The sequence below is a fragment of the Stegostoma tigrinum genome, unplaced genomic scaffold, assembly GCF_030684315.1.
Source record: "Stegostoma tigrinum isolate sSteTig4 unplaced genomic scaffold, sSteTig4.hap1 scaffold_57, whole genome shotgun sequence".
Taxonomy (NCBI): domain Eukaryota; kingdom Metazoa; phylum Chordata; class Chondrichthyes; order Orectolobiformes; family Stegostomatidae; genus Stegostoma; species Stegostoma tigrinum.
Genome location: NW_026728505.1, coordinates 3,085,223 through 3,112,929, shown reverse-complemented (window position 1 = coordinate 3,112,929; position 27,707 = coordinate 3,085,223). Strand labels below are relative to the sequence as shown.

The following is a 27,707-nucleotide window of genomic DNA, read 5'->3' as shown; positions in this document are numbered from 1 at the left end:
AAAGTTGGAACAGTTCTCCTTGGAGAACCGAAGGGTAAAAGTGGGTTTATTTGAACCTTTCCAAGTCATGAGGTATCTATGCAGAGTCATCAAGGAGAAAATGCTCCCTTGCATGAAAGGATCGAGAACAATTAGGCAGAGAATTAAAGTGATTGGGAAAATAAGTAAAAATGACATGAGAAACATTTTCTTTTTCACACAGGGGTTGCCTACGATCTGTAATCACTGTCTGATTGTCACAAAAAAGAAGGTTCAATCAAATTATTGAAAAATGAATTAGATCATTATGTTAAAAGCAGCACTGAGTTCCAGGGAGAAGTCAAGAGAACGACACTAAAAGTTCTCCCCATGTACTCATTGTGGAGAATGGGCACGTTGAAGCTGGGTTGCATCGTCTCCGTCTGCGCTGGGACAAGTTTATGTTTCTATGTGAAATCAGAGTTAGACCAGCAGAATTTGGCAATTTAGGCAAATGTTACATTTACACAAATGGAGCATATCTGCACAGCATACAGATTTCATAGGGAGGGCGGTGCTGTCTGAATCAGCATGGGATAGTACTGCAAGCTGATTTGTGGATCAAACAAAGTGCACATTGCCATTCATGTCATCCCAGAGTGAGAGACCCAGCGATGGCCAATCTCTCTATCGTACATGTGTCTGCTCGCTTGGGTGGTGGCTACAAATAAAGCGTGAAAGTGGAAACACATGGCAGATTTGTTTGGGTTTGATGTGCTTACTGCAAGCAGGAAACTAAGGAAGATAGAGGATAAAGCAATTGAAATCTGCTTGCAGGAACAGCAAACACATTGTAAGGCGCATTGGTATCTCTTGATGCCTTGAATTCGGTTGATAGTCCTAGCATCCCTTGCACGAGGCCACGCTGCTACAGAAAACATTATGTCACTGCCTCGAAACGTTGTGCCGTAGCGAGGCAAATATTTAATTGTTTATCAGAGTTTCATGGCAGCAAATACATCTTTTGCCAAAGTGAGGGGAGTCTTCATGTAACAGACGTCATATAAGGAACTCTTTCAGATAAATAATCTCACTCCATCTCAGCATGCTGTGCGTCTCCTCGGCACTTTAACTGTCATTGTACGTGCACTGAAGGTGTTTTGCTTGTTCTGCGTCTCTATCTGCCTGACTCTTACCTTCTGGGCGGTGTGGTGCAATGCAATTGCGGAGCCAGAATGAGGCTGCAAAAAAAAACATGCCCTCGTCTTCAAATGCAAAGGAAAACTAGCAAGTATAACTGAACGTTTTTTTCTGACTATTCTGAATTGTCTCCGTAAGTCTCTGCTATCGGCCCTATACTGGGCCAACTCTTAACCCAATTTTCCATTTCACTTCAGCCCTAACTTCGTACTGATGTCATTGCCCTCTTAAGGTTTGAAACACTCGTCTTTACTCCTTCAAAGTAAACAGGAAACTCAGTCACACTAAGATCACATCTACGAGTTAAACCTTCACTCGAAGGAAGGTCTAGGGTCCAAAAAGTGAATGACAAACATTTTACTCTGGAATTAACAGCCAATAGGCTAGAAGACACGAGTAGAGATACAGTCCATGACCTCCGATTTACAAGACAAACACACTCCCATCTGCTTCTGTGGTATTTCCGAATTGACTAAACCACTGCATTACTATGAGTGAGATTGTTTGGAAATATTGGAAAAGTAAGACAAACTGACAAGTTACTTGGTGTTAAAATACATAACGGGACGGTGAAGATAGAACAGCGAATGGTTGTGTTCAGACAAAATAGGATGTCATTCTAAACAATTCAGTCAAGCTTCCCATTGGCAGACAAACGACAATGAGGGTTTGGGTCGACCTTTGCAGCGATCAGTTTGCAACAGCTGAATGTAAAAGTTTTCCTACAATTGGCTTGGCTTTAATGAGCGCATAAATGAGGGTCAGTGCAGTAATGATTTCCTAGCTCGGAGAAGGGAATACTTGCCTTCAAAGTCACGTCAGGAATGTTCGTTGGAATCATCCTAGGAATGTAAGCACTGTCCTCTGGGAGCAGACAAATTACATCAGCCAATGCTCGATAGAGTTTAGAATATTGAGAGGTGAGGAAAGTACGTCCATTCTCAAAGTAATCATTTGATTCATTCAATATAGGGAAGCATGAAGTGATGCTCAAATGGGGCATCAACACAGAAAGACAGTACACCATAATTAGGAGGTTTTTTTTAACTTAAATGTAAATTTCAGATTCAGTTTAACATTTGGTAAAGGAATTTACTGCCCTGACCCAATCTGCACTGCAAGTGACGACAGCCCCACAGAGAGGTGTTTGTATATCACTTCCCTTGGAAATGGCCGAGAGTCAGTCGGGTTACTGGGATATTGACATTATAAGTTGTTCCCACATTCCAAGAAGTAACAAAGGAGATGAGAGCTTTTGATCCACAGAGGAACGATGTCCATAATGTGATTAGACAATAATTTGGGTTAGTTGAGTTTATAAATGGAAAAAAATAAGTCACATTAAGTCAGCAAAAAGATCATTGTGCAAGCGTAATGTCTGTAGTTCAGCCTCAATTGGATCATCGTATGTAATTTTTGTCATCGGTCTTCACCAACAATGCAGAGATTAGAAAATACACAGCTGACTATATTGGGATGATGGACAGGATGCAGGATTACATTCGCGTGATGTTGCAAAATTTGGAAAAGTTGCATCTGAACCTGGGAAAATTGGGAAGTAAACAAACGTAATTTCCCTGACCATGCGAGTTGAGTTTCAGAGTGCCTGTATAGGAGGATGATTCCCTCTTTCATGAGAATCAAGTTCAGAGAGGTCAGAGATTCAAAACCATCAGTGAATGATGAAGGAAATATTAGAACAGAGTTTCTTTCTCTCAGAGAGTTAAGTTGGCAACAATTTTCCAGAAATAAAGTTAGAAGCTGATTCCAGAGGGTTTAAAAAAACAAATTAGAAAACATAGAAGGAGTGGATTTAACAATGGAAGAGAGTCAGTGGCTGGATCTTACGGGGATCGTGGGGGGAGGTGTTGGGCGAAATGTAGGTGGGAGGGCAAGGGTGGGGGCAGGGCCAGGCAGGAGAATCAATTCAAATTTAAATGACTATAGGTGTAAGGAAATTTTATGAACAGATGATTAAGACAACGCGAAAACGCTTGTGGTTTTGAAAAGTGCGACATATTCTTCACAGTGAAACCCATTATATATTGCGACAGAACCGATCAGGATTTTTCAAAGCAGATACAGGAAATTTAGAAGTAAATACATTTCGTGAAGGCGTGCAGTTGAATAGCGTTGACAAAAAAACAATTTATGAATTTGAAATGGGTGGCATATGTTTCCCCGTGAAGCATTAATAACAGAACTGAGGTTATTTTGTTATTGGAAACAAAAGTTATGCCCTAACAATTAGGAAGTGAACTGTCTCTGGGAGATGCAATTCCTGCTTTTATCTGGCGTCTTTTATTGACTGGGTTCAAATTCTGCCAGAGGTGTTTTTTCATTCCGTTTCCAAGGGGATGGATGAATGCCTTTATTATTCTAACATCAAATTCAGACGTGAAAAGGGGATGTTTGATGAAATTAAATCGGAAGAAATATTCATGAAATTGACTCCTTCTTGCTTTTGGCTGAGATTTGCTATTTTGACGACTATGAGTTGGCTTCCATTCCTGGTTCATGACAGTAACCATAGCGGAAGCAGAGCAGCTCTGGCAGGAATCCATTTAATGCCCCTGGCAGGAATCCATTTAATGCCCCTGATCAACGAATGATCCCCAGAAAATGAGTCAATGCCTGAGACTCTTAAAGATGGGGAAGGTGCCATGACTGTCTCTGTTCACCGGACAGTTCACCCTTTACTCCCTTCTGATTCCACTTCCCAAAGAATTTTTAAAGATTCATAAAGCTGAGACTTGGTTTTCTGGTTTGTTTCTTTGCCATTCCTAAAAGCCGCATGATTGGGTCGGTGGGTTTAGGAAATGGAAAAGTGCCTACTCGCAGCTTGTGGGACTATTTCAACTTGCCTTCCTTTGATGCCGCTGGGACATTAACTCGGATGCTCTTGGTGACGTTTACAAATGTAAGACAGTGAAAGGATTCTCGTTCATGTGCAACAGAAAGTCAAACCTCATCACGGCTTCAGTCGGATGAGAAATATTGAAATGGAAGTATAAAGATGCTATGAGCTGCATTCGAGCCAGAGAGAAAATTACAAACTCCTGATCTTGAAACAGATGCATTACCATTACCTTACCCAGTAGGGAGCTGAGGAAAGCACATCGGGTTCGTTCAAAACCAAGAGCATTAGGTTCCTCATGACCCGAGTGCAGGAATACAATGAGTTAATTGTTTTGTCGTTTTACTTGAAAGGATATTGGTGTAAGATGCCTGAGGGTATCTGTTTTGGAATCTGCCCCCACCCCCATCCAACAAACAAATCGTTTCTTTCTGGCCGTTTCTGATGGAGGATCGAGAATTATTCCTGGATCCGCCCTGTGACATACAGAATGGAATCAATCTCCCCTGGTCACAGCAGGATGTTAAAGCACAAGAGAGAGGCTGAAGCAATCAAGGGCAGGATGAGGGAGACAAACAAATTGGAGAATGACAGAAGATGATTGGAGACAGGCAGAGAGCATGGGAAGAAGTTGGATAAAATGTGCACGGCTTTTGTCCCCCTCTACTGGTAACGACGTCTTGTTGGGATACAATCACTTCTCTTAATCCTGCGCAGCAAAAGCTCGCTCATTGAGAGCCGGAGGTGCAACAGTAGCATGTCCGCAGGCAGTTCATAAGGTTGTGTGCTCTCGCCACATCAGGCTCATGGTGTTTGGCGGCAACATGAGCCACCGATATTGGGGATTCTGCTTCTTTGTGCTTTGCTTATTCAGCAGCTTTTTAAGCATGGGGGATGTTCTCCTATAAAATTTTAAATGGGAACATTGCTGCAGGGATGTGATGTGCCCAACACAACCTGTTCATCGTGGGGTTTAAACACACAGCCGCCTCTTTCTGGGCAGTTGCTTCATTCAATCAGTGACAGCATCATATTGATAAACTATATTGATATTTTCACACTGAATTTGTAAACATGCAGCTTCTCGTTGAAATCTATCAGGATATTCCAGCTCTTCCTGTTAAAGCAGGTGGCAATGAGTTCAGGAAGGTAAATTTTCAAACTACAATAATTCCTTTTACAGTTAGAATGCTCTTTATTGGACAACAGGAGAGGAAATTGCTGTCCCACGGCCCCTCTTCACATTACACAGTGAGGCTGAAATTTATAAACTGTTTCGGTAAAATCCAATGGCAAATAAAGAGATCAGGTTGGTTGATGCAGTCCACTTCCTGACTGGTGTCTGATTTAGAGGTAACTCTCCAGGAAATATATGTCATGTGGGTCTATAGCATGAACAGTGAGTCTGAAGTTAGAAGTGGGTAGCTATGGAGGGGCGGATTTCTGACTGGAGGTCTGTTGCCAGTAGGGTTCCTTTAGGATAATACCTGGACCTCTGTTTGTAGTTTTTGTAAGTAATTTAGAGGAAAACGTCAGTCATCTGATTAAGGTTGCTGATGAAATGAAAATTGGTAGACATGTGGATCGGCCGGAAGGATACAAAGGATAAAACAGGATATAGACCAAGTGTAAAGTTGGCAGGACACGTATGATGCATTTTTGGAGATCAAATGTAAGAAGAAAGTTTGTAGTAAATGTCAGGAGGCTGAGGAGCATTGAAATACAGAGGGATCTGGGTGCAAATCCATTGCTTCCTGAAAGTGACAACACAACTGGCTCAGGTGGAAACAAAGCCTACAGCATGCTTGCCTTCATCTGTCCAAGCAGCGACTATAAAGTTTACCAATCTTATTGCAATGACTTCAAGACGTTGTTTTGAGAACATTTGGAGTACTATGCGCACTTTTCATCGCCTCACTGCAGGATAAATGTGCAATCATTGCAAAGTGTGCAAAGGACACTTACCAGCATGTTGTCTGGATTGGAGTGGCACCCTTGACTTGCCCTTGTTGTCAACGAGCATTTCATTCTAGTTAGCTAAACAAAATTTTGCAACAGCACAGAAGCTGAGGGGTGACCTGATAGAGGTACATAAAATGAAGAGAGGGATGCATAGTGTGGAAAATGGGAATTTCTTTGCTGGGGGAAATATTAAATATTAGCAGGAATAGGATTGAGGTGAGAGGAGAAAATTTCAAATGAAACGTACAAGGAAACTTTTCTTCCACTAAGTTTTGGAAGTGTCTGGGTAGGTGGCAGAAGCAGAAATGTGAGCGAAGTTTTTAAGTGGTATTTAGAAAGACTCGTCAAACAGATAGAGAACAGGGATGAACTATGTTCCACTTTGTTTCGACTCAATCAATCTTTGGTTAAAGTGACCGAACACTTTGCTGTGGGACGGTCTCATTCCTCGTAGCCCAACCGATTCATACACACACTCAGGTGCCTTTGAAATGTTGTCATTTTTACAAGTGCCCACCACTTCCTCTGGCAGTTCACACCATACACACACCACGTTCGGCGTGAAAAAAATGACCCTAAGAATTCTTTTAACTTATTCTCCTATCACCTTAAATATATGCCCTCCCATTTTGCACTCGGGCTGACTCTTGGAAATTGACATTGACTATTCCCTCTATCCATATCTCTCGTGATTTTACAGACTTCTATCAGGTCATTCCTCAACTTCTGATGCTCCAGGAAATAAAAAAATGCCCCAGTCGATTCGGCCTAGGCCAACAGTCCAAACCCTGCAACCCTGGCAACATCCTCATGAACATTTTCTGGGCAATTTCATGTTGTATCTTTTACTTTTTACAATGTCAATAACGTTGGACAGCATCAATCGATTTAAAACAGAGAAATCAAATGTTGAATGGCTGCAAATTTCAATGGTGTTCGAAGGACAGTGGGTGGAGCAGTGGGGCACTGTGTTTCTGTAGTGTAGTGGTTATCACATTCGCCTCACACGCGAAAGGTCCCCGGTTCGAAACCGGGCAGAAACACTGGCGCACCTTTTATCACTGCCACTGGTTTCTTCATTCCTGTGGACAGAGTTTCCTTGCCTTGCCCTTGTCAGTGAGCCTTTCATTCTGGTCAGCCACCCAAAACTGCAGCTGTCATAACACTACTGCTGTGGACAGGAGGGTAATGCCAAAGCATTGCTGTGGAAAGCTTTGTTAAATTTCTCTCCTTCCTGCTCCTGAATATGGGCCGATTTTGAGAGCACAGGTGCTCAACCTTTTTATGCGTGCATTTGGTGTGCCCGTACATTTTTCCTGTCATGCGGTCATGTTGCCTTCCTCCCACCCCAAGCCGCACCTCCATCTCCTACCTAATAACCTCATTCCACCTCCTTGACCTGTCCATCTTCCCTGGACTGACCTATCCCCTCCCTACCTCCGCACCTATACTCTCCTCTCCACCTATCTTCTTTTCTCTCCATTTTCGGTCCGCCTCCCCCTCTCTCCCTATTTATTCCAGAATCCTCACCCCATCCCCCTCTCTGATGAAGTGTCTAGGCCCGAAACGTCAGCTTGTGTGCTCCTGAGATGCTGCTGGGCCTGCTGTGTTCATCGAGCCTCACATTTTATTGTCTCTTTTAATGTTCTCTTTTAGCTTCTCCTTGTAACTGTGCACATTATCAATTTTAACAGGCATCGAATTCCCCTTCATATCAACAGAATCTGCACAAGGGGTTCTGTCAGACAGTGATTAACAGACCCGAAACTTCTCTGTTCAAAGCTTCAAACAGACCAACTTTCAGTTTTCTTCTCTATAAGGTGAGCTTTCCCAACTTTCCAACTTAACATTATTGCTGACATTCCACATACACGGCACCATTCACATGAATCTGTTCAGTGCTGTCTCTCATCACTTCAAATCCCGGCTTCCTGAAGTTTCATTCCCAGGACTGAACGATAATGCAGCTGAAGGATTCATTGAGAGGCGGATTGCATGGGCGAACAACCTGAAACACTTGTTCTCGCTTTGAACAGGTGATTCCTTTTGCCGTGTTCACTGCAATGGTACTTCTGCCCCATCCAAACTGCAGGCAACCCGACCTCTTTCAACGAAGCTGCTTTGAAGAAAAGCTCCTCGGGCAATATGGCAAAAGGGAAAGGGGAAATCCGGTCTTGATGGGAAGTTGAACCAGGGACCTCTCGCACGTCAATGCCGTAATTGTAACCTCAGTGAGGATCATACCCCAAGGCCAGCAAGCCAGCTACACGCTTGCTTACTCAGCGAAAAACCAGCTGAGACTTTCTCAAAGCAAAATACCCCCATGTTCTACGAAGTCGAAGCTGCAAACAGTTTCAAGAACATAGATAACAAGGTGTAGAGCTGGATGATAACAGCAGTCCAAGCAGCATCCTGCTCCTGAGATGCTGCTTGGCCTATTGTGTTCATCCAGCTCCACACTTTGTTATCTTGGATTCTCTAGCATCTGCAGTTCCTATTATCTCTGTGTGTGGAGCATGTTCCTCTCATTCTGTCTCGCTGCTCCCAGCCCAGTGATGTTTGTCCGTTGAACGGAACTGGGTCTCTCAGATGGTGGAGTGAATTGTTTTCTTCCACTTGGATCACAAAAAGATTGAAAGATTCATGGAGCTGGATACTGGGTACTTGTTTTTTTCCTACCTTTCCATGTTTCCAACAACCAACTGATTTTTACCCCTTAAATCTTGTCGTAATCCTCCGGCTTCCTCATGACACGGGGTGAGGGAATTCAGTTTTGTGCCGAGATTCCAGAGGCCGGGATTGCTCTTTTTAAAGCCAAGAAGTTTAAATGGAGATGGCGCAAGAGTTTGGATGAAGCAGACAGCTAGAAACACTTTCTAGGGAACTAGAATTTTAGAACATAGAAGATAAAGAGAGAGAAATAGTAGGAACTGTCGATTCTGGAGAATCTGAGATAACAGGTTGTAGAACTGGATGAACACAGCAGGACAAGCAGCATCAGAGGAGCAGGAAAGCTAAAGTTTTGGGTCTGGGCCCTTCAGAAATGATAAAGAGAGTTATGTTTACATTGGACTTTTCACCACCTGTGATGACGTCCATTGATCAATGGGCAGACCTTCTTTCAAGCTTGCATCCTGCTTATCCACATGCAATTTCTTTGCTGTAAAGAGTCTGAGGCATCTCACCCTCAAATTAATCGAAACCTGCCCTCATGGGTGAAGAATGGAGTGTTATACTGAATGCCTGTGATTTGAACTTGAGAGGTGCCCCTGTTTAGATTACATTCTCTCCAGCGGAAACAGGCCCTTAGTCGCAACAAGTCCACACTGCTCCTTGAAGCGTCCCATCCAGAACCATCCCCTATAACCCACACATGCCTGACCACTACAGGCAATTTAGCATGGCCCATCCACCCAGCCGGCACATTTTGAACTGTGGGAGGGAACTGGAGTACCTGGAAGAAACTGATGCAGACATAGGCAGAATATGCAAACTCCACACAGGCAGTTGCCTTAGGCTAAAATTGAACTCAGGTCCTGGTGCTGCGAAGCTGTAGTGCTAACCACTGAGCCACCATACTATGCTTCCCCATTTATGCATCCCACTTGAAACAGGAAACGCCCCCCTAAGCAAAGAACCAGCAACAGCGCAGAGCCATTAACACTAAATCACGTGAGTTTTCTTCTAAACTGTGTTCATTACCGTTGCTTTGAAGAGTGAAAGCCGCATTAAGTGTTACTAACAATTTCTTCCCATTCTCACCCGCTGCTCCTAAGTGACTCTGTTTGCTCCCTTCCCTCCAGACCAAGCTCTTTCCATTGGTGGCTGGAGAAAATCATCTTCCACTGGTAGGCAGTGCTTGGGGAGAACAGCATGAATGCTCTCTACTGCTTCCTGTCAAACACAGTCTTGCGGGCCGGGGGAGAGTGTGGTGGAAGTGAGTGGTATGGAAAGTCAGAGAGGCTGTGCAAAAAGGAGATTGCACATGCAAAGGAACTAACATTCTGTTAGGAACCTTGTCCAAATAATTGCATCTAAGATAGTCAGAAAATGCAGAGCTGCTTGAAGAAGGGTAATTGCTCTCAATTTAGGGGAAAAGTGCTTGTGGCCTTTCAGATGCCACAGGGAGGTCACTGCTGTCCGACTCAGTGTGGAGTATTACTACAGCGAGCTCTGTCCCTCATGCACACTGCACCTATGTGTATAAAACTCACCATCTTCTTCACAGCTCAGAGAATAAAGGTTGCTCTGCAAACCATCCCAGAATGACTGAGAACGGGAGAAGGCGCTTTAGGCCATCACCCTGACAGCTCCTGGAGAGAAAAGAGATGTGTGAGAGCGCACTGTCCCCACGGTTGTATTTTTTCATCATTTACAACCTTGGCCCCTGTGATAATAAAATTAATTTGAGAGATTCATTGAGTTGCAGATAGCAGGAATCAGTGAGTCAGTTTAACCTTTCTCTGAAAACGGTTGAGTAAATTGTGCAAAGTAGCAGTTACTTCTCCCTGGTGTTTAGGAAATGAGAAACAGCAGATGGCTGTTTCCAGAACATGACGTGAGCCATAGGTGATGGGCCCATCGGGTTCCCACTGTGACACTCTGCTTGCATGAGCTGAACACATGTAAAGAAATTACTCAGTGACAACATCTGTTGAATTAACTTCTGCGAGGGTTTGCAGCCAATGGAATAAAAAGCTCCAGGGGAGCAGGGGTGTAACATTGTCCGTGAGGAATTGTTTCCCAGATTCGAGGTGGGTGCACAGCACTGTCCTCAGGTCTCAGTCTTGGGACCACTTCTCTTCCGGACAGATATTACTGATCCACATTTTTGCACAGAGTGGACAATTCCAAAATCCCAAATTGCACAATGTCACTAATTTATTCAACACAGAAACGCACTGAAACTGTTTTTTTTTAATCTTCCACAGCCTGATCTGACGCTGGAATATTCCAGCTGTGAGAGGGGCGTGGTGAAGTTGATCAATTGATATTCAGTGCTGTTGATTCACATTGTCCTCACCACGTTATTATTTAGTACTCTTTTCTGCTGAAAATGTGAACATGCCTCACCATTCGATAGAACATTTCAATGATTTTTTCCCCAACCGTCCACATAACCTTGTGGACCATTGGGAATCGGAAATTAATCGATTTCCACCATCAAAAAAATTCGAAAATAACTTGCCAACTGTGGAAGGTAACGTTGCTGTTACAAACCAGTCGAACTTCACCTCGAACTCGCATTTTTTTTCAGGTAAGCAACAGATTCTGGTCTTATTGTCTTTCAAACGGTATTATTCCCAGAAAGCTTGCCCTGAAAATCTGACGAATTTCCTCTGGCCAGCAATAGGGCATGGGCAACCTTCATTAAAACTTGACTCTGGTGGGACTCGAACCCACAACCTTTGAATAGCACTGTTAATGTTGACATAGAAGTCCAACGTGCTCTCCATTGCACCACAGAGCCTCAGGCGTTCCGTTTTTGCAGTACAGAAGTTTGACGCTTGTGCATTATTTTTGTGTCTTTCTTCAGGCATCCGTTTTTATTCGGGTCTTCGAAGCAGGGTCAACAGACCCAAAACGTTAACTTTGCATTTTCTTCACTGATGCTGCCACATCTGTTGAGTTTTTCCAGCAACTTCTGTTTTGGTATCCCATTTTCCAAAACCTAACTCCTATCCATGTGTGATCTGGCACTTCAACTGATCATCTAAACACTCTTAAAATGTTCTGAACATTCTTCGCTTAACCACACGTTCAGACAGTGAATTCCAGATACCCAGAACTCTTTGGGGGAGAAAAAATGTGCCTAAAATCTCATCTCCTCTAACCCTTCTGTGCCCTGTTTTTAATCTACGTCAATGGTTACTCATGCTTTTCAACAAGATAAAGTTTATTCCAATTTTCCGTATATAACCGCTTCATATTTTTGAACACGTCAATCAGTTTCTCCACTAAGCTCTCTCTGCTCTCAGAGAAACACAACAGCTCTAGCCTCACTCATCTATCTTCACTGAGGAAGTGCTCGAGTCCAGACAATATCCTGGTCTTTAAAAAAAAAAACATTAACAGGATGAAGTTATTGCTGGCCAGGCCCATCCCTTTTCCCCGGTGGCCTGCATCCACCCATAGGCCAGACTAGGTAAGAATGGCAGTGTCCTTCCCTAAAAGGCATGAGTGAATTAGATCAGGTTTCTCCTGATAATCGATTCATGGTCGTCATCAGCTGTTTTTTATGAAGTAGCTTGAAGTTCCACCATCCGTTAGAGCAGTAATCGAGCCCGGGTGCTGAGCGTGTTATCGAGGCCTCTGGATTAATAGTCGAACCATAATACCGCTGGACCATCACCTCCCCTTTGAAGGACCGGCTCTGGATGCCCTCTGGGACAATTACACTCTCGCTGCAGTCTCACGATCAAAATGGAACATGTTCTTTGAACAAAAGCAGAAATTTCTGGACAATTCAGCACAACTGGCATCATCTCTGGATATAATTGGTTGTCACTTGTGCCAGAGTACAGTGAAAAGCTTAGTTTATGAGCAGGACAAGCAGATGATAGTAAGGCAAGGATGTACAGATGAGCGGTTGTGAAAAGTCTGAGGCAGAGGCATAAAGGTCACATTGCACAGGGTCTGTGGTTATCGAAATCACCGTTTGCAAGATCAGCATTATTTGCTGTACTGGGTCTGTGGCTCAGGCATCGTCAGTACTCAGGTCTGGATGGCCACAGCATCCTTAAATCCGTCAGATTTAAAGCAACATTACAACTAATTTTTATAGATTTAGATTTAAGTTTAAAAATGTAGATTGGTAATAACACATGTTAGAGTTAGATCTGCTACAGGGATGTCACAAAGAGTCATGTGGTGTCAGTGCCATCACAAAAACAGAGTCCAGCAACGCTTCTTAAGAATGGACAGTGCCAAGGAAAAGCTAACAGAAAAGACATGCTTCCCTAAACAATGTGGCCTATGTGCATATGTCTGAATATGAATATTTTTGGGGAATTCAACACTTTTTTATTTCAAGTACATCTTATCTTTCAATTCCTTCCTGAGACATGGATGGTGCTTCATTTCCTTCAAGTCTTTCTGACTGTTTTGTAGCATTTTCGAGTATTCTGAAATACCTCCTTAAATGTTTGCCATTACAAGTCTACTGACCCACTCTTAAACCTAATTTTCAACTTTATTTTAGTCGGTCCTAACTTCGTAATGTTCCCGTTTTCCACACTTTGGTTTACAGTGCGTATCTTGGAACCAACCTTCTCTTCCTCAAACTAAATATAAAACTCAGTCACGCTGTGCTTACTTCTGCTGAGGGGTGGTTTCACCATGAGGTCAGCCCTGTGCCGTTGCATATTACCAGATACCTTATGTCTTATTGTTGCTGGAAAGTATTGTTCTGATATATTGCCCCAATAACACCTCATCAACTCACTATTCAAACTACATTCGTCAATCTGGCTTAGCCAATTTATACCATCATTAGAATCACCAAAGATTGTTGCTGTGCCGTGATTAAAAGGGAGAGGACTGCTTTAAATGGAGCAGTAAGAGAATGATATGGTCTTAAAATCGAACAGTTGGCAACGGCACACACTTTGGTTCAGCAATTAACAACCATTGCTTGTTAGATGCAGGAATTAAACTCATGATTTCCAGTTCATGAGATCAGTCCCTTTCCACAAGCCACCACATCTTTACAGTGGCCAGGTGCTGCTAAACTACTGCATTCTATCAGTTTGGTACACACGAACCACCATTGTTTGAAATATTTGGAATGGTGTATTCAGACAACTTTGCATGTCATTGCACACGATACAGTACAGACTACCATGCACAGGAAAATGACACTGAGAAATGCAGCATTTATGTCAACCTTTGCTAGAATCAGATTGTAAAAGCGCAATGTGAAAGTATTACAGCAATTTCCATGGGTGTAATGAACGTACAAATGCAGGTCGTTGCAGTAGTGATCTCCCTGAACTGGAGGAGGAAATACTTGCCTTCGAGGCCACATCAGGAATGTCCATTCGATTCACTCCAGGGACGAGATGTCTGTGTTCCATGAGCATACGACTATATAGTGCTCCACAGAGTTTAGAACAATGAGTTGAGGGAAATGCCTTAATTAATAAATGAATAATTAGGAAGAATCCAAGACATGGAAGCACAAAATGATGTTAAAAGGGGACACGAATATGGAGAGATGATACACAATAAGTCGGGTAGTTTTGTTTCGTAAATTTTAGATCTCAGATCCACGATTGCCTTTGGCGAAGGTATTCACTGTCCTTACCCAGTTAGCACTCGAAGTAAAAGCAGCCCCACAGTGAGGTGATCGAGATCATAGAACTTCTGTAACATCTATAGTTCAGCCTCGCTTGGAGCATTGTGCAAAAACCTTATCGGATTAGTAAAAAAAAGATGCAGATGGACTTTACTGGGGTATAATGTGATTAGAAAGGACACATATGGGTTTTATCAGGGTGGTGGAAAGTTTGCAGGATTATATTCACCAGACGTGGCGTCAGTCAGAAATGCTCTAACTGACTCAGAGAAACTTAGGAAGTGAACTAATGGTGATTTGCCAGAAAACTGGAGGTTCAGTTTCTAAAAAAAGTGGAAAATTCCCTCTTGCGACCGAATCGAAGTCAGAGAGGGAAGACATTCACAATTGTCGGTAAATAATAAAGGAAATATTGGAGCAGAGTTTCTTCCCGTCAGAGCATTATTTAAATCCGTAACAATATTCCAGAAACAAAGGTAGTCAGTGATTCCAGAACATTTTGAAAGACATATAAGCAAACATACAATAGATAATTTAACAAGGGGAGAGAGTCTGTGGCTGGGCCTGGGTGGGAGAGATGGTGAGGATGGCGAGTTCGGGGGGTTGGTGTTGTGGGGAATCAATTTGACTTTGAATAACTTCAGATGTGAATGGTTGATTAAAGCTACTTATAATAATGATCGTGGTTTTACAAGATGTGGCATTAGATGATCAGAAGCATTATAAATTGTGAAATTACTGAGCAGGATTTAAAAATAGCGTAAAGGAAATTTAGATGTAAATACATTTCGTGAGCGTGTGTGGTTGAGTATCATCGATAATAAAAATTCTTACGGCTTTGAAATATGTGCTAAACGATTCTCCGTGAAGCATTATAAAGGGAACAGAACTTTGTCTTTATCAATTGGAAAATAAAATTATACGCTAATAATCAGGAAGTGTTTCGTCTCTCGGAGATGCAATTCCTGATTGTATCTTGTGCTTTGAAGATTTGACCACATTTGAAATGATTTTTGCATCTGTTTCATGCTTATTGATCCTGCTGAAGAACTCCATCGAATAGTCTCTGTGGTTTTCGTATTTTCCAGCCTCTGTTCTTCTCAGCAGCACATCAATTCAATGAATTCCGACAAAAGTTGAATGCAATGAGAAACGGTGTAATGAGTTAAATCTAATTCTTTTTCATTATTGTCATGGATTCTGCCATTTGGCAGCAAAGTGAATAATATGAAACAGGCTAAAAAAAAACAACCCTTTTCTTTTCCCGGGGGTAACGCTATGCAGGTTAAGCCACGTGAGAAAGGTGGTCGAGCTGAAACTCTGTGCTGATGTTTCTGTACGTGTTTAATACATGCTGGATATTTGTTGATAACTGAGATGTTTCCCACCAAACAAACCATTCCCCAATCCACTGAAATTGACATTTTCTAATAAAGTTGAATTTGCTCAACATCAGCCTTATTCTTAGCACACTGTCCCCATGTCATTAAGAGCTAATTCACGTGAAGCTCGAACTCATAACGGGTATTTCACAGGCCTCTACACTTTCATATAACTATCAAATATTGGCCAATTCCATCACTGGACCCACATTTTCCACATTACGTTCATATTTTAGAATGTAGATAATGAATTTTCCATGGTGGGATTACTTGCCAAATGAGGAATGGAGATGTGAGAAGCTCAGAGTGGAGCGAAAATTTGCAATTCGGTGACCCAGAGGCTGTGGGAGAGTCAGTAAGTGAGTCTGTTCAAGGCTGAGATTTCAAAATATCACACTGTCAGTGTATAGTGCAGGAAAATATTGAAAATGCACACTTCAAAATACAATGTAGATTAACATCGGTTTCAGCACCAGTTTGCTCACACAAGGAAGTAACCCCTGCTGCAGAAGGCCATTTAATCCCAGCTCCCAGGCCCAGAACCAGAGAGACTTAATGGCACAGCCGCGAATATACAACCAGAAATGGAGGTGGCAATGAGCACGCAGAGCTACTCTGTGGCTCTGATGACACAATCGGTGAGCACTCGGTGCTTCTATGATGGTATAGAGGCGCATGAAATGCCGAGGCTGCGAGATCCAACCTCACCCGGAGCAGCATTTATTGACATGGAGCAGGGATTGCTGGGGCATCAGGCTGTCTGAAAGGGTACTCAGCAATTTTAATTGGAAGCAACATCGTTTTTGGCAGCACAGATGTTTGAGAACTCGGGGAGGATCTGTCCGTGAAAATGTCTCAATTATAAAGAAAAATGCTACAAACATTCAACTTGTAAAGAGAGAAACCTGTGCAGGGAGAAACTAGATTAATTGCAGGAGGAGCGTTTTCGCTCGTTTCATGTGATTCAACTTCCTGCAAACAGACACAGGCATTTAAAGTAATCTAGACGAAAAGTAATGGGAATATACAATGTTGTGGCAGGCTCGAGTTTTCCTCAAGTTGTAGAGGAAAAGTAGTAAAGTGGAATTGAGATTTGTTTGAACAGTTATAATGTCATTGAATAGCTGATCTCTCCACCCTGAGGACAAACGTGTTTTCTTTGTCCGTGAAACTTGCTGCATCACAAAGTCAGTGCTATTAATCTGAAGCAGTGATAGTGATCATCTTTACTGGCTGCCCACATTCTGAATGATAGATTAGATTCTCTACAGTGTGAAAACAGCCCTTCGGCACAACAAGTGCACACTGCCCCTGGCAGCATCATACCAGACCAATCTTCCTTCTACCCACTCATCCCAGAACAATTCGGGCAATTTATCACGGACAATGCACCTAACCTACACATCTTTGGACTGTGGGAGGAAACCCACAAAGACACAGGGAGAACGTGCATACTCCACACAGACAGGTACCTGAGGCTGAAATCAAACCCAGGTCCCTGGAACTGTGAGGCTGTCGTGCTAACCCGTGAGCCACCATGCCATCTGTTGCTACATGTGTCCGTGTTAACACTAGAACTGTAGTGTGTAAGGGCAGTGTGTGCTGGGTGCCAGTGGTGCAGGGGATAACGTGCCTGATTATTACGAAGGAGATTGTAGGTTTGACTCCGACCTTGCTTGACCCCAATGGTCGCAATATATTTCACCTCCTGACTACGCTTTCTCACTGCTCTGAAAATGTGATGACGTTTGAATTTCTGCAAGAATCAGAACACTTTCTGTCTCCGATTGGTGAATGTCCCACGTCCCAGCCTCATCAGAGAAAGGAAAGTTGAAATTGTCCCACAAGTTTCTCATGAGTAGCTTTTAGTTTCCTAAACCCACTGACCCAGTCATTGCAGCTACTGGGAATGGTAAGGAAACAAAACAACTCACCCAGTCTCAGCTTCAAGAATCTTTAGAATCTCTTTGGGAAATGAAATCAAAGGAGAATGACGAGTGAACTGTCTGACTGAACAGAGACAGTTCAGGCACCATTCCCATCATTAAGAGGCTGGGACACTGAAATTCATGTTCTTGGGGACATTAACTATTCTGATATATTCAGAAGGATTCCCATCAGAATTTCTTTACCTCTGCTATTGTCCCTGTCGGTAAAAAAAAATCCTGATTTCATACGAGGTATCATACACAGGCTGCCGAGGTGAAAGTGCCAAACGCTAACCACCAGACCACCAGGAATGACGGCAGAAGCATGTGCATTTTTTCTTAATAACATAGCTTTTGAATTTTTTCTGTCTACCGAAATGATCAAATCAATGAGGTTTTATCGACCGATCAATCCCAGTTTCCAGCACTTGGCCTGTAGCCTTGTATGCTCTGATGGTTCAAGGGTTGATCACAACAATGTTTTCCCTGTGATGTTTTATTCTCAAAAGTTACAATAAATGGGACTGAAGTTTGAGATTCAGTTCCTCGGGGAACGGAACCGTATTTTCACCTTCAAGTGGAAGCAATTAAGTACATTCTGCCAAAAGTGACAGAGGCGTCAGGAGAGACCAACCCCCAGAAAGCAAGGATTTCACCCGCCTGACTTATGTTGTTCAATTTCAGACTTCAAAATCAGACTCTGTTTGCAGCAAAGAAAGGAATCGTTCAGCCGCTCCCCTGTCCGTATTACTGCCCCATTGTTTCCTCATTATTCTGCAACTTATACTGCTCCAACTCATTCTTCCTGTCAAAATGGAACCATCCTCACATCAGCTGCTTCCGAAATACCTGGAAGGATAAACAGGAATGTAATGTTTCAAATGCATTTCTGGCAGGTGGAGGAAATGACATGTTGGCGTCAATACTATTGCATTAGAAACAACTTCAAACAACATTTAAAGAGTTCCTTCGGATGTTGGATGCAGCAGGCAGTGAAATTTCGCACAGGACCCAGAAAGAAATGAACTCATGGTTACTCAGTGAATCACCAAACGATAGACCCAACACTGCAGGAATAGGTGTCCTCTGAGAGAGGGTCTCATTCATTAGAAACGGCAGTGTAATAAATGACTGAACAGATTGTGTATAATAGAGCAAGACAGTGTAAAGAATAATATTCTGCAGTGTAGCCGTTATTGCATTTGCCTTACAGCAGTGGTCCCTCATTATTCAAACAAGGTTTGTTTTACCATTTTTCCATAAACGGGAGCAAAGTTCATTTTTATATTGCTGTTCTCATCACAAAATATTGCTGCTTCTAATTTAAAGACTAGGGTTTGCTTAAAAATGTTCTAAAGACAGGGGGAATCTGCTGCAGCCCTTGTCAAATTGAGCAAAAGCTTTTTCGCCCCTTTCACACGAGAAGAGCCGTTCATGCGGAATAAGTTTCTGTAAACTGTGTCCCAGGGATGGGCAGGAAGCCGCTGATTGAAGCTGCAGTAGCCACTTTCTGCTGGCAGCAGGAAATTGGAGAGAGGGACCAACGCCTGCCGCTTGTCTCTGTCTCACTCTGTGTAGAGCAGAGGAAGACAGAATCTTTGATGGGTGTGTTTTGCGTGCGTTAAATTGAAGGAATTGGAGCCTTAATTGCTTGACCAAAGCAACTGAAGCACATGGTCTCGAGCCAGCATCTTTTCTAATTTACATCCTGATGTTGAGCCATGGATGTGGGCCTCAACAAACTGAACAATCCACGAATGTCGAAGTGCCGGTGTTGGACTGGAGCGGACAAAGTCAGAAACCACACCACACCAGTTTATAGACCAACAAATTTATTTTAAAAGAGATAATTAGAGCTGCAGATGCTGGAGAATCCGAGGTAACAAAGTGTGGAGCTGGATGAACACAGCAGGCCAAGCAGCAGCTGAGGAGCACAAAAGCTGACGTTTCGGGCCGAGACCCTTCATCAGAGAGGGGGATGGGGAGAGGGTTCTGGAATAAATAGGGAGAGAGGGGGAGGCGCACCAAAGATGGAGAGTAAAGAAGATAGGTGGTATAAGATCCAAAGAGAACAGGATCAGTTGTTCCAGTATATCTAACCAACTGAAGTCCTGAATTCCTGATGACATTCCTGCAATTCCAGTCTCAAACGTCTCTAGGAACTTAACATCTTTCTGCAAAGGCACAGTAAATATTTGGGCTCCTTTCTACAGAGATAGAATTGAAAGGATGAAAATTATATTTCAATTATTTGATTTGAAAGTTTGATTCCACTGGGAGCACTGTCAACATTTGTCATTGGCATTTGGTCAAAGGAAATAGACGCTCCGGAATTATGTCACACAGGTTCAAAAAGACATGATCAGAACTGAAAGCATGTAATCCTCAGGCACGACTGGGGAGCGCTTCTCCAGAAAAGAGAAGATTAAAGGATGATCTGACTGACGTCTTTAAAATGATGAAGGGCTTTAAAAATCCAATAGTGATTTCATGAGAAACCTCTTTCCCTATGAGAGGTCAGAATGTGCAACTCACTTCAAGAGCGTGAGATGGAGGTGAACAGAGGAATATATTTAAGAAGTTCGATACATACCTGATGGAGAAAGGAATAGAAGGATCTGCCGATGGCAGAGATGAAAGGGGAGGATATGGAGCATAAATATTGATGGAGACTAACTGAGTTGATTGGACGGGAGACTCAGTGGAACAAAGACAAACTTATTTACTTCTGATCTAATTGGAGTGGTGAGGGGAACATTGTTTCCTATCCAAGATAAAATAAATTTACTTTATCGGCTTTTGGGGATCATTTCCTTTGGAATGTGCGGTCTCAGGTTAAACAACATCAGCATCACTGGAAGCAAAGTGGTGAGACCGGCCAGTCCAGAAGAAGGAAACCCTCTGACCCTCCCACTTAACTCACTGTCAGAATGAACATGTCTCAGTCCTGGATGTGATTTTCCCTCATTTTCAAAACAATTCATGGGATATAGCATCACTGTCTAGATCAGCACTTATTGCTCATCCCAGTTGTCCTCCTTGAGAAGATGGTGGTTTCTGGGACTGCAGTCTTTGAGATGTAGGGTCAACCACAAATTTGTTTGGGAGAAGTTCCAGGATTTAAAATCACTGAGAGGAAAGAAACAGCCAATATGGAAGACTATGATATTCATGTCCCAGTTATTTCAGTGACTCCATTAGGTTTTCATGTGATGGTCATTTTGAGATTTCTGTCTGCAAACCTTCCCTTTCTAACATCCTGTTAATGAGAATGGTGTGCAATATGGAGAAGAGCATGCAGATGCTAACTGTCCCTCGTAGCTGCTTCACTTGTTTTTCTAGACAGCAGATACTGTCTGTTTGAAATGTGCTGTCCAGCAGCACATATAATGCAGATTAACAGCAAAATCCAACTCTTATGATCATTTGTGAACATTCTTTTACTTCGACAGACTGGATGACTGAATGAATCATTTCCCTCACTTAGAACATATGAATAACTTCTCCCCAGCATGACCTCGCTCGTGTACCTGCAGACCAGATGAATCTCTGAACCGCTTCCTACACTTGGAGTATTTGAATGCTCTCTTCCCTGGATGGATACAGACGGTGGAATTTGAATTCAACAAATATCTGGAATTAAGAATCTAATGACGACTGTGAATCCATTGTCGGTTGTTGGAAAAACTCACCTCGTTCACTAATGTCTTTTTGGGATGGAAACTGTGATCCGTACCTGGTTTGCACCACATGTGTCTCCAGACCTACGGCAATGTGGTTGAATTTGAACTACCCTCTGGGCAATTAGAGATGGGCAATCCATGCTGCCTAGCCAGCAACGCTCTCAGACTATGAATGAATCTTTAAAAAAAAACAGCGCAGGTGAACGGCCTGTCTCCAGTGGCAGCAGATTGGTGTTTCCACAGAGCACATGAATCAAGGAATCCCTTCTCACACTCAGAGTAGGTGAAAGGTCTCAGTCTCGTGTGACTGCATTGATGAAACTGCAGCATCAACAAGGAATGGAATCCTTTCTCACAGTCCAAGCATTTCCATAATTTATCCATATTATAGGAGGTCTTGTGTCTCTCTAAGTTCCTGCTGTGAATGTTGTGATGTTTCTTTCAGCTGTGAGACTAAGTGAAGGTATATCAGTTCACTGGAAGACTCTTATTTGGGTGCAAATGTATCAGTACCTTTCCAGACAAACTGTTGTTTCAAATCTTTCGAAACAAATAGACATTTCTTGATCTATGGTTTCAACCCAATACAATTCACTTGTGACCTATTTCAGTGGCTCCTTTGGATTTTTACATGATGGTTGTTTCAAGATTTCTGTCTGAAAATGTTCCCTTTCTTAGATCCCGCAAAATGAGATCATGTTTATTATTATTAGATTAGAATTTAGTTTAAAAATTCAAAACAATCAAATATAATTGTTCATCACTTCTTGACTGAACAGGTTCTGCTCCCTCCCTGGGTTCACTTCCTCTCCTTTCAGCTGCTGCAAGTCACTAATTTCACACCAGAATTGAAAATCATGAAATCAGGATAAATTGTTTTCTCAACGATATCGGAGAGTGGACGAAGTTTCAGCCTGGGCGAAGCTTAATATTCATTCAAGGAGAGGGAATTGACAGCGTTGCGTGACAGCTCTGAGCAGATTCAGAAGTTGATCGTTCCACATTCGTGTTGAGACGGGGTTGTGGGCGGGTGGGGGGATTGGGGGGAAGGCTCTGACAGAGTGGGTTTGCTGGTGTTTCATCAAAGCATTGATGTTTCTAAAGATCGTCTCCCAGTCAGAGCATTTAAATGGCCTCTCATCAGTGAGAATAAGCCCATATCCACAATAATCGGAGGGCTGAGTTAATCCCTTCCCAAACACATAGCAAGTAAAATGTTTCTCCCCAGTGTGGATGACTGGTGTTCACTGACTATCAGATGTCAGAGTGAATCCCTTCCCACAATGAGTGCAGGTGTACGGTCTCTCTCTAATGTGACCATGCTGGTGTATCAGAACCTGTGCTGATTTAATAAATCCCTTCCCACACACTGAGCAGACGATGGTCTCTCTCCAGTGTGACAGGCCTGTCATAAGTGAGGTGGGAAGAACAGGTGACTCCCTTCCCACACATGGAGCAGGTGAATCGCTTCTCCCCGCTGTGTACACATCGATGTTTAGTGAGGCTGGGTAACTGACTAAACTGATTGAAGCTCTTCCCACGCTGAGAGCAGATGAACGGTCTCTCTCCAGTGTGAGACGGCATATGTGGCCTTAGGCTGGATGATGATGTGAATCCCCTCCCACACACAGGGCAGGTAAAAGATCTCTCTCCAGTGTGACCTGATTGTGTGACATTAGAACGGATGAAGACGTGAGTCCCCTCCTACACACACAGCAGGTATCAGTCTCTCTCCAGTGTGAACTCGAGCGTGTGACATTGGCCTGGACCATGAATTCTATCACTTCCCAGACACAGAGCAGGTGAAGCTTCCTTCCCTGTGAAGACTTTTGTGTGACATTAGGTTTGATCTCCAAGTGACTCATTTCCCACATGTGGAACAGCTGAAAACGTTCTCCCCTGTGTGAACAAGTCGATATTGAATTAGACCTTTAGAAATCCTAAAGCTTTTCCCAAAGTCAGAGCATTTAAAAGGTCTCCTGTCAAGGTGAACCCACTGGTGTGACATGAGGCTGGGTGACTGAGCAAATCCCTTCCCACACATTTAGCAGGCGAATAGTCTCTCCCTGGAGTGACTGTGACGGTGAGCTTCCAGCTGCCCTGGGTATATGTATCCCTTCGCACAATCCACACATTCCCACGGTAATTCCATGATGCTGATCTCCTGGCATCTCTCCAGATTGGATGACCTGTTGAATGCTTGTCCATAAACACAATGTGTGTGCAGTTTCTCCGCTCTGTGGATTTTTTTTTCCCAGAATGTTAACTGGATGATGTTGAATAATTTCTGCAGTTAGCTCACTGGAACATTCAGAATCAGTTGTATCAGTGTGCGGGTGTTGGCGCTTTCACACTCACACTGATGTTTGAAATCTTTTCCCACAGAAATACCAGATAAACATGTTCCCTTCAGTTCCTGATGAATTGAATAACTCTGTTGGATCTTGACACTGTGTTTGATATGATTCTCCCATCTTCAATGTCTTTCTTTCTATTACTCTGTGAAATATTTACAAACATCATCACTGTACAGGGTGAAATCTCAGAACAAACAAATTCAATTTCTGAGAGGCATTTTTCTTTTTTTGCACCCACCCCAAAACTGATGACCCACACTAAAAGATGTGAAAATCAGTACCAAAAGCAAAAGCAACATTCCTAGTAAATCAGGTTGTTATTCCCAATGTCTATCAGGCATTGTATACCCAGAGGTACCAACTTGTGATGGGAAGTACCCAGCCCAGCGGTGGACACTGCAAGCTCCCTGTCCAGATAGAGGTCACAAAAGACACATGATACCCTTTGGGGTTAGTAGGAAGTTCTGATGCTGGGGTCTGAGATAACAAGGCGTGGGTTAACAAGATGTGGGGTAACAAGGTGTGGGATAACAAGGTGCGGGATGACAAGGTCGGGATAACAAGGTCGGGATAACGAGGTTTTGGACAACAAGATGTAGAGCTGGATGAACACAGCAGGCCAGGCAGCTTCAGAGGAGCAGGAAAGCTGATATTTCGGGTCTGGACCCTTCTTCAGAAAGAGGGGAGGAGAAACGAGCTCTGAAACAAATAAAGAGAGGGGGAGGCAGTGATAGAAGGTGGATAATGGAGCTGATTGATGGAGAGAAGATGCACAGGTCAACAAGACTGTACGAAACTAATAAAGGTGAGTGTAGGTAGGGAACAGGGAGGGGATAGGTCGGTCTAGGAAGGATGGACGGGACAAAGAGGCAGAATGAGGCTAATAGACGTGGAAAAGGGAACGGGACGGACAGGGAGGGAATGAGAGACAGTGACAGGGAGCAAGGGACAGGGAGGGAGGGATGGGGAGGGAGCAAGGGATGGAGAAGGGACAAGGGAAGGACAGGTAGGGAGCGAGGGAGGCAGGGAGCGGTGGAAAAGAGATGACAGTAGGCGACAGGGTGGGATCGAGTGACAGGGAGGGAGCGAGAGAAATTGAGGGAGTGAGGGATGGGCAGGGAGCCAGGGAGGGGGCAAAGGGCAGGTGGTGTGTGAAAGAGAGACAGAGATGAAGCAAGGGAGAAGGAGCAAGGTGGCAAAGGACTGGAAGGGAGTGAGGGATGGGGTGGGAGAGAGCAACAGAGAGGGAGCATGGATTGAGGAGGGATCGAGTGATGAGGAGGGAGGGAGTGAGGGATGGGGAGGGAGCGAGGATTGGGGAGGGAGTGAGGAAGTGAAGGAGTGAAGGATTGGGTGAGAGCGAGGAATGAGGGATGCGAGCGAGGGCTGGGGAGCGAGGGATGGGGAGGGAGTGAGGGACAGAGAGGGAGCAAGGGATAGAGCACGAAAGGAGTGAGGGAGGGAGTGTGGGGCGAACAAGGGTGGATGGAGGAAGGAGCAAGGGGGTGAGCGGGGGACTGAGCAAGGGATGGTGAAGGAGCAAAGGACAGGATGGGAACAAGAGAGAGAGGGATGGGGAGGGAGCAACCGAGCAGATTGGAGAGATGGGCAGGGAATGGTAGGAACAGGGAGGGACAGAGACAGGAAGTACCTGACAGGCTGGAGTTGATGAAGTGAGTGTTGGGGGCTGAGCAAGCAAGGGACATGGAGGCATCGAGAGATGCGGAAGAAGCACAGGAATGAACGAAAGGCAGAGAGCGACCGTGAGAGAGTCATGGAGGGAGCGATAGCGAAGGAGAAAGGGAGAGTGAATGAGAGAGCAAGGGACTGGGAGGGAGCAAGGGACTGGGAGGAACCAAGGGACGGCAAAGGTGCGATGGATGGGATGGGTGCGAGGAAGTGAGGGAGCAAGGGACAGGGTGGGAGGGATGCGGATGGAGTGAGGTAAAGGGAGACAGAGCTGGGACAGGGAGCAACGGACGAGGTAGGAGTGAGGGAGTGAGGGATGGGGAGGAAATGAGGTACGGAGTAACAGGGAGAGAGCGAAGGAGGGGGCAAAGAAGAAATGAGGGAGGGCACGAGGGGTGAGTGACGGGAGAGTGAGGAGAGAGGGAGAGTGAGGGAGAGTGGGAGCGAGTGAATGAGTGGCGGGGTGGGAGCGAGGGATGGAGTGGGAGGGATCAAGGAATGGGCAGGGAGAAATGTGGAGGGACCAAGGGACAGGGAGGGAGTGAGGGATGTTGAGGGAATATGGGATGACAAGCGAGTGAGGGACGGAGAGTAATCAAGGGAGAAAGTGATAGAGCGAGGGACATGGGGGAATGGACATTTAGAGAGCGGGGGATGGAGGCACGAGGAGGAAGCTAGGGGTGGGGACGTTGCGAGGGAAACATGGGATGGGGCAAGAGTGAAGGAATGAGGGACAGGGAGCGTGGGGCCGGAGGGCGCGGTGGGACGGGGATACATATGAACACGGACGAAGAGGGAGCGAGGGACAAAGTGTGAATGATGGAGTGAGGGTTGTGGAGGGAGCAAGGCAGTGATCGACGGGAGGGATCGAGGGAGGGAGCGACATGAACAGTGAGAAGACGGGTCGGGCAGGAATGGAGTGAGTGAGGGACTATGAGGGAGCAAGGAACTGGGAGGGTGCAAGGGAGTGGGATTGAGTGAGGGACGGGGATGGAGAGAGGGGCATCGAAAGACAGGAACAGGGAGGCACAGGGAGCGAGGGCCAGTGTGGGAGCAATGGAGTGAGGGTCAGGGAGGGGGAAAAGGGAGGGAATGACAGGGACAGAGCGAGGGTGAGGGAGTGAGGGACTGGGAAGGTGTGATGGTCGAGTTGGGAGTGAAGGAGTCAGCGAGGGGGAGGCAATGATGGAGGGGGTGACAGGGAGTTAGTGACGGAGGGAGCGACAGGGATAGAGTGAGGGAGAATGAAGAAGTGAGCATGGGCTTGGGTGGGAGTGAGGAACGGTGGAGGGAGGAAAGAGGAGGGATCGAGGGACAGGGACAGGGACGGGTGGAGGGTCAGGGATAGAGCGCAGGCGGGTGAGAGTTGGACTGGGAGAGAGTGAGGGAGTGAGCGATGGGGAGGTAACAATGGCGGAGCGACAGGGACGGAGTGAGGGAACGAGGGACTGGAAGGGAGTGAGGGACGCGAGGAACCAAGTCATGCTGATGGACCAAAGGACGGGTAGAGAGGGATGGAGCGTGGCAGTGAGGGATGGAGAGGAAGGGAGGGAGGGAGTGAGGGACGAAGTGGGGTGGAGCAATTGACGGGGAGATACCGAGGGATGGGGAGGGAGCGAGGGAAGGGTGGAGCGGGAGGGAGCAAGGGAGCGAGGGATGGGGAGGGTGGGAATGAGCAAGGGAAGAGGAAGGAATGAGTGATGAAGAGGGAGCAAGGTTCAGGGATGGCGACAGGGAGGGAGGGAGGGACAGGGAAGGAAAGGCAGGAACAGTGAGTGAGAATTGGGTGGGAAGTGAGCGACGAGGTGGGAGCAAGGGAGAGAGTAATGGGGAGAGACCGAGGGAGGAAGCGACATAGTTGGACCGAGGGAGAGAGAGTGATGAATAGAGGGACTGGGTGTAGTGAGCGATGGGGTGGGACTGAGGGAAAGCGAAGGACCTGGGGGCAGGTGGAGAGTGAGGGACCATGGGAGAGAGGAATGGAGAGAGAGGGAGCAAGGGAGTGCATGACGGGAAGGGAGGGAGGGAGGGATGGGGTGGGATGGAACAAGTGACAGGGATAGAGTGAAGGACAGGAAGGGAGCAAGGGGATGAGTGACGGGGAGGGAGAGGCGAGGTGGAAGCGAAGGAAAGGGAGGGAGCAAGCAAGGGACAAGGAGGGAGCGATGGAGTGAGTGGCAGGGAGAGAGCAAGTGAGAGGGAACAAGGGAGCGAGGGACTGGGAGGAAGAGGCGGGGAGGGATCAAGGGACAGGGAGGGAGCAAACAAGGGATGAGGAGAGAGTGAGTTTCAGTGAGGGAGCGAGGGAGAGGGAACAAGGGAGCGAGGGACTGGGAGGGAGCGAGGGAGACGGTAGAACTGAGGGACAGTGAGGGAGCGAGTGATGGGGACTGAA

The 27,707-nt window shown here is 45.0% G+C and overlaps 2 non-coding genes across 2 annotated transcripts; one reads left to right on the top strand and one right to left on the bottom strand.

The window, feature by feature from the left end:
* The first annotated feature begins 6,947 nt into the window (after window positions 1-6,947).
* On the top strand, window positions 6,948-7,020 carry trnav-cac (transfer RNA valine (anticodon CAC)). Its single transcript has one exon. It is a non-coding gene; the product is annotated as a tRNA-Val (tRNA).
* A 4,335-nt stretch (window positions 7,021-11,355) lies between these two features.
* trnar-ucu (transfer RNA arginine (anticodon UCU)) lies at window positions 11,356-11,447 on the bottom strand. Its single transcript is given in 2 exon segments — window positions 11,356-11,391; window positions 11,411-11,447. It is a non-coding gene; the product is annotated as a tRNA-Arg (tRNA).
* Between the last annotated feature and the right edge of the window lie 16,260 nt (window positions 11,448-27,707).